This window comes from Gracilinanus agilis, chromosome 3 (assembly GCF_016433145.1).
Source record: "Gracilinanus agilis isolate LMUSP501 chromosome 3, AgileGrace, whole genome shotgun sequence".
Taxonomy (NCBI): Eukaryota; Metazoa; Chordata; class Mammalia; order Didelphimorphia; family Didelphidae; genus Gracilinanus; species Gracilinanus agilis.
Genome location: NC_058132.1, coordinates 584,125,750 through 584,134,469, shown reverse-complemented (window position 1 = coordinate 584,134,469; position 8,720 = coordinate 584,125,750).

Sequence of the window (8,720 nt, the reverse complement as noted above, 5' to 3'; positions counted from 1 at the left end):
ACAAATTATTTGATATGATAAGCAAAGAAGGAGTCCTACCAAATTCCTTTCATGACACAGATATGGTACTGATTCCAAAGCCTGGTAGACCAAAAACAGCAAAAGAAAACTATAGACCAATCTCCCTAATGAACATAGATGCAAAAATCTTAAATAGAATATTAGCAAAGAGGCTCCAGCAAGTAATTAAGAAGATCATCCACCATGATCAGGTGGGATTTATACCAGGAATGCAAGGTTGGTTCAACATTAGGAAAACTATCCAAATAATTGACCATATCAACAGTCTAACAAACAAAAACCACATGGTTATCTCAATAGATGCTGAAAAAGCCTTTGACAAAATACAGCATCCATTCCTATTGAAAACAATGGAAAATAAAGGAATAGAATGACCCTTCCTAAAAATAAGAAACAGTATATACCTAAAACCATCAACAAGCATTATATGCAAAGGGGATAAATTAGAAGCCTTCCCAATGAGATCAGGAGTGAAACAAGGATGCCCATTATCACCTCTATTATTCAACACAGTACTAGAAACACTAGCAATAGCAATTAGAGAAGAAAAAGACATTGAAGGTATCAAAATAGGCAAGGAGGAGACTAAGCTATCACTCTTTGCAGATGATATGATGGTATACTTAAAAAATCCTAGAGAATAAAATAAGAAGCTGGTAGAAACAATCAACAACTTTAGCAAAGTTGCAGGATACAAAATAAATGCACATAAATCATCAGCATTTCTATACATTTCCAACACATTAGAGCAGCAAGTGGTAGAAAGAGAAACACCATTTAAAATCACCCTACACAGTATAAAATACTTGGGAATCTATCTACCAAAACAAACACAGCAATTATACTAAAACAACTACAAAACACTTTCCAAAAAAATAAAACTGGATCTCAACAATTGGAAAACCATTAATTGTTCATGGGTAGGATGAGCTAACATAATAAAAATGAACATTCTAACCAAATTAATTTACCTATTTAGTGCCATACCTATCAAATTACCAAAAAACTTCTTTACTGAATTAGGAAAAACTATAACAAAGTTCATTTGGAATAACAAAAGATCAAGGATATCAAGGGAAATAATGAAAAAAAATGCGAAGGAAGGGGGCCTAGCAGTACCAGATATTAAACTATACTATAAAGCAGCAGTCTTCAAAACAATATGGTACTGGCTAAGAGATAGAACAGAGGATCAGTGGAATAGACTTGGGGTTAATGACGTCAGCAAGACAGTGTATGATAAACCCAAAGAGCCCAACTTTTCAGACATGAATCCACTATTTGGCAAAAACTGCTGGGAAATTTGGAAAACAATATGGGAGAGATTAGGTTTAGATCAACATCTCACACCCTACACCATGATAAAGCCAGAATGGGTGAATGACTTGAATATAAAGAGGGAAACTATAAATAAGTTAAGTAAACACAAAATAGGATAACTGTCAAATCTCTGGGAAAGGAAAGATTTTAAAACCAAGCAAGAGTTAGAGAAAATTACAAAATGTAAATTAAATGGTTTTGATTATATTAAGCTAAAAAGCTTTTGTACAAACAAAAACAATGTAGTCAAAATCAGAAGGGAAACAACAAATTGGGAAAAAATCTTCATAAGTAAAAACTCTGACAGTGGTCTAATTACTCAAATATACAAGGAGTTAAATCAATTGCTTAAAAAATCAAGCCATTCCCCAATTGATAAATGGGCAAGAGACATGAATAGGCAATTCTCAGGTAAAGCAATCAAAAGTATCAATAAGTACATGAGAAAGTGTTCCAAATCTCTAATAATTAGAGAAATGCAAATCAAAACAACTCTGAGGTATCACCTCACACCTAGGAGATTGGCTAAAATGAAAGAAGGGGAGAGTAATGAATGCTGGAGGGAATGTGGCAAAATTGGGACATTAATGCATTGTTGGTGGAGCTGTGAACTGATACAATCATTCTGGCTGGCAATTTGGAACTATGTTCAAAGGGCTATAAAAGAATGCCTGCCCTTTGATCCAGCCATACCATTGTTGGGTTTGTATCCCAAAGAGATCATAGATAAACAGACTTGTACGAAAATATTAATAGCTGCGCTTTTTGTAGTGGCAAAGAACTGGAAAGGGAGGGTATGTCCTTCAATTGGGGAATGGCTGAACAAACTGTGGTATATGCTGGTGATGGAATACTATTGTGCTCAAAGGAATAATAAACTGGAGGAGTTCCAGGTGAAATTGAAAGACCTCCAGAAACTGATGCAGAGGGAAAGGAGCAGAGCCAGAATAACATTATACACAGAGACTGATATACTATGGTAAAATCAAATGTAATGGACCTCTGTACCAGCAACAATGCAATGACACAAGACAGCTCTGACGGAATTTTGATAAAGAAAGCTACCCACATTCAGAGGAAGATCTGCAGGAGAGGAAATATAGAAGATAAACAATTGCTTGAATATAGGGCCTGAGGCTGACATGATTGGGGATGTGGAGTGGAAACTACCACACCAATGCAACTAACAACAATATGGAAATAGGCCCTGAACAAGGACACATGTTACAACCAGTGGAAATGTGCATCAGTCATGGTTGGGAGGAGAGCGGGGGGTGGGGGGTGAAGGGGAAAGTAGGGGCATAAAGTATGTAAACAGGTTAAAAATGAATATTAATAAATGTTTAATAAAAAAAGCTAAAGAAGTAAAATTGGCTACTTTCTTTGCAGTCTGTTGTGGGAAGGTGTTAGAGCTTCCCTTCCCTCTGAAGACTTCTTGTCTGTTGTATTGATAGGATTAAGCCTAGGTGTGGTTCATCTGCAGAGCTCAAAGTGCCCTGAGGTCAAAGCCTCTAGAGAAAGGAAGGTTGGCAGCCCAAGATGGAGGCTTTGTTTGCCCTCTCTGGGTTTCTCCCCCAGCAGCCTCCCTGCCATCAGTGATCAGAGCCTTGAGTTTGGGACAACTGGGCCATTGAGGCATTCCTTCAGACTAGTGCCTAAGCCCACCCAGAGATTCCAGGATCTGCTGGAGACTCAGCACATTAGGAGGAGGAGGGGACCTGGGATCTTCTTCCTTTCTTTCCCCTCCCACAGTACAGTTCCAGGAATTCAGGCTTTTTTTCTCTTTTTTTTTCCAGGTATCTTTTAAGTTGATTTCAGCTGTGGGGATCTCCTAGTTCTGTTCTGTTGTCAGATTTGGTTTTCTCTTCCCTCAGAGTCCTTTGTCCTTGATTGGTGGTGAAAGGTTTCATGGAGGTCTGGAACTTGAACTTTTCTGCTTCTATGCCATCATCTTCCCAGAATTCGTCCTCAACTTCCTCAATGATTTCTGACATATACCATATCAGGCCTACTGATCATGAACAATCCTCAAAAGGACTTAACCTTGACTTGTTTTGTTTTTGTTTTTTAAACCCTTATCTTCCATCTTGGAATCAATACTATGTTTTGGTTCCAAGGCAGAAGAGTGGTAAGGGCTAGGCAATGGGGTTTACGTGACTTGCCCCCACAAAACTAGAAAATGTCTGAGGTCAGATTTGAATCCAGAACCTCCCATCTCTAGGCCTGGCTCTCAATCCAGTGAGCCACCCTGCTGCCCCCCCCCCCCCTTACTTGTTCTAACACATACAACAGGGCCCCAATTTCTGAACTGATTTTTTTCCAATTGCTTGCTACATTCAGGCTCAGGCTCTAACCATAATTTACTTAACAATACATACTTTTTATCTGCCACCATGTTCAGGAATACTACCTATCATGACCCTCTAGATCAAAGCTTCAAGTACTGGTACCTAAATTAAATAAACTATTATTATTCCTGTAAAGGATATATGCATCTATTTCTCTCCAAATGAAAATGTCCATTCATAGCCAACTTCCTATTTGTGCTGATTCCCCTCCTATAATTATTATTAAAACAATTTAAGCTTCTTGAAGGCAGAGAATTGTTTTTCTTTTTCCTTTTCTTTGTATCTTTTAATTCATTCAGCAGAGAAGTCAACAAATAGAAAATACATCATTTTTTCATTAATAGCATTTTACATATTTTTCCAGATTAATTTTATATAAATATAAGTAAATATCTATAGATAGATAGATATAAACATAGACATATAATAGAAGGAATCATAACCACTATCAATTCAGTGCTTTCATTTTATACATGAAGGTACTGAAGGTTTAATGACTTTTCCAAATTCTCCCTATTAATAAGAATCAGAAGTGGGATATCAACTCTGATCTTTTGTTCCAAACTAATTTTTAAAAAATCCTTGTGTTTTATCTTAGAATCAATAACATCAAATGTTCAAAGAATTTTAAGAAGAGGTTTTCAGATAAAGAAATCAAAGCTATCAATAATCATATAAAATGTTCTAAATCCTTCTTATTAGAGAAATGCAAATTAAAACAACTCTGAGGTACCACTTCACACCTATCAAATTGACCAATATGACAGTAAAGGAAGATGATAAATGTTGGAAGGGATGTGGCAAAATTGAGATACTAATGCATTGCTAGTGGAGTTGTGAACTGACCCAACCACTCTAGAGTGCAATTTGGAACTATGCGCAAAGGGCTATAAAACAATGCATATCTTTTGATCCAGTAATACCACTACTCTATCTACATCACAGAGATAAAAATGAGGGAATGACTTACTTGTTTGAAAATATTTAGAGAAGAGAAGAGAGAGAAGAGAAGAGAAGAGAAGAGAAGAGAAGAGAAGAGAAGAGGAGAGAAGAGGAGAGAAGAGGAGAGAAGAGGAGATGAAATGAGAGAAAAGAAGAGGAAAAGAGAGGAGAGGAGAAGAGAAGAGAGGAGAGGATACGCAAGGGAAGCAGAGGCTAGGGAAGGGAAGGGAAGATGCAAATTAATCTTAGAAGAAAGGCACTAATAGTCTGAGGTAACTGGTAAAGGACTCTTGTAGAAAGTATTATGTGAGCTGTGATTCTTGAAGGAAGCCAGGGAATTTAAGAGGCAGAGGCAAAAGGGCAAAACATATCAGGTCTGGAGGACAAACCAGTACACATACTGAATCTCATCTAATATGCTGTTTTTTTAATTGTATTTATTATATCAGTTACTAGTTTTCTGGACATCTCCTTATGTAAAAAAGTTTAATTATATCTTAAAGTGTGACTAAATAAAAAATAAATTTTTCAACATAAAATTTTCATCAAGAAATAATATCAATCTAGAATGTTTAACTCAGAGCAGGGCACTAATTAAGGCTGGCAGTTTGATCTGAATACAAATGAGCTAGCTTTGAATGGGGAAAAATTAGTTATAAAGCCTCATATTATACCTCTAACCCCTTGTAATACATTCAACATGTAATACCTACTTATTTTCTCAAATAGCATTTCTTTTTTTAATTTGTAAAATATTTTAACCTTCTTTACCAGATATGAGGAGGAAGGAGTAAGAATAACCATTTATTATTTATAGTGTTTTCTATATGCTAGCCACTGTGTTAAGAGCTTTTAAAGGTATTATCTTAATCAAACTTCAAAAACAATGTTGAAATGTAGGGGCTGTTACTACCACTACTTTAAAGTTAAAGAAACTGAGGCAAAGAGAGACAAAGTGATTTTCACAGATTTAGACACTTAGTCAAGGTTTGAGGTTAGATTTGAACTCAAGTCTTCCCGACTGCAGAGTTCATTGCTCTTTACACTCACTACATTACATTCTTACCTCTGAAATGGGTTAACAGTTTTCAACATTATCTATACTATATATATGTATCTATATATATGATTGTATATGTATATTTGTATATTCATTGTACACTTCTATTATATTAATATATAAATTTATACATATGCATATACACACATGCATATTTATGGAGATAAATTCATTGTTATTCATTTTAAATTGATTGGTCTCGAGAATATCATAACTTAGAAACTAGAATACTGAAAACAAACAAAACAACCAGAACAAAAGAAACCACCCACTTCATTCGAGCATTTTATTCCCATCTTAATTTTTTAGTCTTCTATTATGACAAATTTTGTTATTTCTTTTTACATATACCTTACTTTTGTCTTGAGAAAGAAGCAATATTTTAATAATCATATATTGCAAGTCAGTCACAAACCAAATACAGAGCTATTTCATCTTGTCAAATTGCCAAAATCTTTTTGAAGATGAATGGCACATTTTCAGATCATTATAGGAGAAATTTGGGGATGATGACATGATATTTTATCTTCAAATAGTGAGAATGCCCAAGAGTAAGCAATTTTAGAAACATATACCCAAACAGAGATCAGAACATCTGAAAGAATTGTTACACTGAGCTGTGATGAATAGTTTCAAGCTTTTCTGATTAATGGGCTATTTAGAAAGACATCAATTTTGTTGCTTTGAATTAAAAAGAAAGTATGAGGAATTCCACAGATCTGATATCATCTCTCCAAAATATTTTACATCCAAAGGAAATACATGAAACATATAGTGAAGATTTTTAAAGCAGCTTTGGTGATATTTTAAAGAGATTTGTCAATTATTATTTGTGAGATTTTTTTTACTGTAGCACATGAAACAATATATAGTATCAAATAACATGTTTATTGTTCAGATATTTGGCATCTTATAGATTAAACATCTGTAATTTAGACTGAATAGTTCCATGTCTAGTCACATACTTAGCATTCTACTTTGGAAAACATTCCCATCCATGCATAGACAAACTTGCATTTTATGGAAATGGACATCTATGTGCTACATTTTGTTATTAAGAACTCCTCAATATATTAATCCTTCAACTGAGTTATTCTCTCATATTATAAAGATGAAGAAAGTGAAGAATTAATGTGCAGATTCTTTACAATATTTTTAGTTGTCCTTGAGTATAAAACTATGATTCCCTCCTTTATAGATCATGAGGGAATCAGAGTTTGGAGCTCACTGTTAAAATAGCCATTTCTTTAAAATCAAATAATTTAGGTGGGAATCCTGACTCTAGGATTAGTTCCTGTGCAAGGTTAAAACAAAAAAGTCCCTTCATGACCCTGTAGGTCAATTTGCTCACCTTTTTAATGAGAGGTTTGGCCTATATGATTTCTAAGGATTGGAATTTCTGCTTTGCATTAATAAAATAATAATTCATCTTCACTGAGACATATGCTTTGAGTTGTTTTAACAGTAGCAATGATAAATCATCAGCAAAGAATCACTCTCTCTTGACAGATTTCATTCATTATCAAATGCAAGACTTTGGTATAACAGCTAGAGTGAATGATACAGTCTCTCTCCAGGAAAGAGATTTCCTCTTCTTCTGAATTTAACTCATTGACCTTGGTAATGAAAAAAGATAATATTAGGTATGGGGAATAATAATAAATTGGGACACACCCACACCTCACAAGGGCAAGAGAGACAGAGGAACACAGGTAAACCTAATAGGGATGTGAGGTTTGGGAATGGCAGTTGGAAAACCAATGAAGGGGGTTCTTTTAACTAAGAAAAGAAGAAGTGCTAACAAACTGGGTTTATTTGTAATAACTGAGGGAAGTAGGGAGAGGGGTATTTCTATTCTAAAGAATAGCCTAATAGTTTAACTAACTAGATTTCTAACTAAGTTAGTCTCTAACTAAACTAGGAGGGGCTGAAGAGTGGTTCTCTCTCACAGTACAGGTTCAGAGATGCTCCAAGTTGGTCAAAGATGTTATAGGACAAGTTCAAAAGCAGTCAGTTACTTCAAAGCAGACTCCAGGGAGTAAGGAAGATTGATCTGCTGTCCACCAACAGATAACCCCATCCTTTCCTCAACCTAGGCCATGATGTTTTCTTGAAGAATATTCTTCTCAGTGGTATCCCCACACTGACAGCTCCTTGGTATTTGGCAAAAGCTGGACCACACAGCCACAACACCTTCTTTCCTCCAGCTTAGCCAAACTCCTACACCTTTTCAAAATCCTGGCTTCATTCCATTATAGAACTCTTAGGTCTTTAGAGTCAACTTGGCAGCTTGGGTGCTAATGTTTAATCTCCCCATTACAATAATGATCAAACTAGTGACCTAAATGTGGTTAACAATAGGTTCAGCACAATTAGTTCAACAAATATTTAATGCTGCAATTGTGTACAAAGCACGGTGTTAGGCTTTATGGGGTCAAAATTTAGATGAGGCACAGTCCTGGTTTTCAAGGAACTTCTAATCCAATGCAATAATATGACATGAATACATGTTTATGATAAAGATAATAAATGATGTTTTCATAAGGGAAGTAAAAGCAAAATGTTATGCGAAGTCTTAAAGCAGGAGCAGGAAAGGTCATTACAGATTAAGAGGATCAGGGCTGTATTCCTAGAGGTCTGATTGGAACTTTAAAGGATCTGTAAGTCACTAAGGTGTACAGTACAAAGCTCAGGACTTGAGTCAGGAAAGCCTCAGTTTGAGTCTTGTCTCAGATGCTGACTCACTGTGTGACCTCAGGACAAGATACATTTCTGTGCCTCAGTTTCCTCAGTTTCATATTAACACATGTAAAGTGATTTGCAAATGCTAACATGTTGTATAATGCTGGCTAAAATGTGTAGAGGTTCTTCTCTGGGGCTATTTCCAAATTGAAATTGGTTTGTTGAGTCAGACACTCAGGGAGTAACTGACTATTTCTCCCATCAATTTTCTATAATGGGACAAAGAGTTTTCTAATAACATTGTTCACAAACTTCCATTTGTATGCCTCCCATTTATTGATATCTTC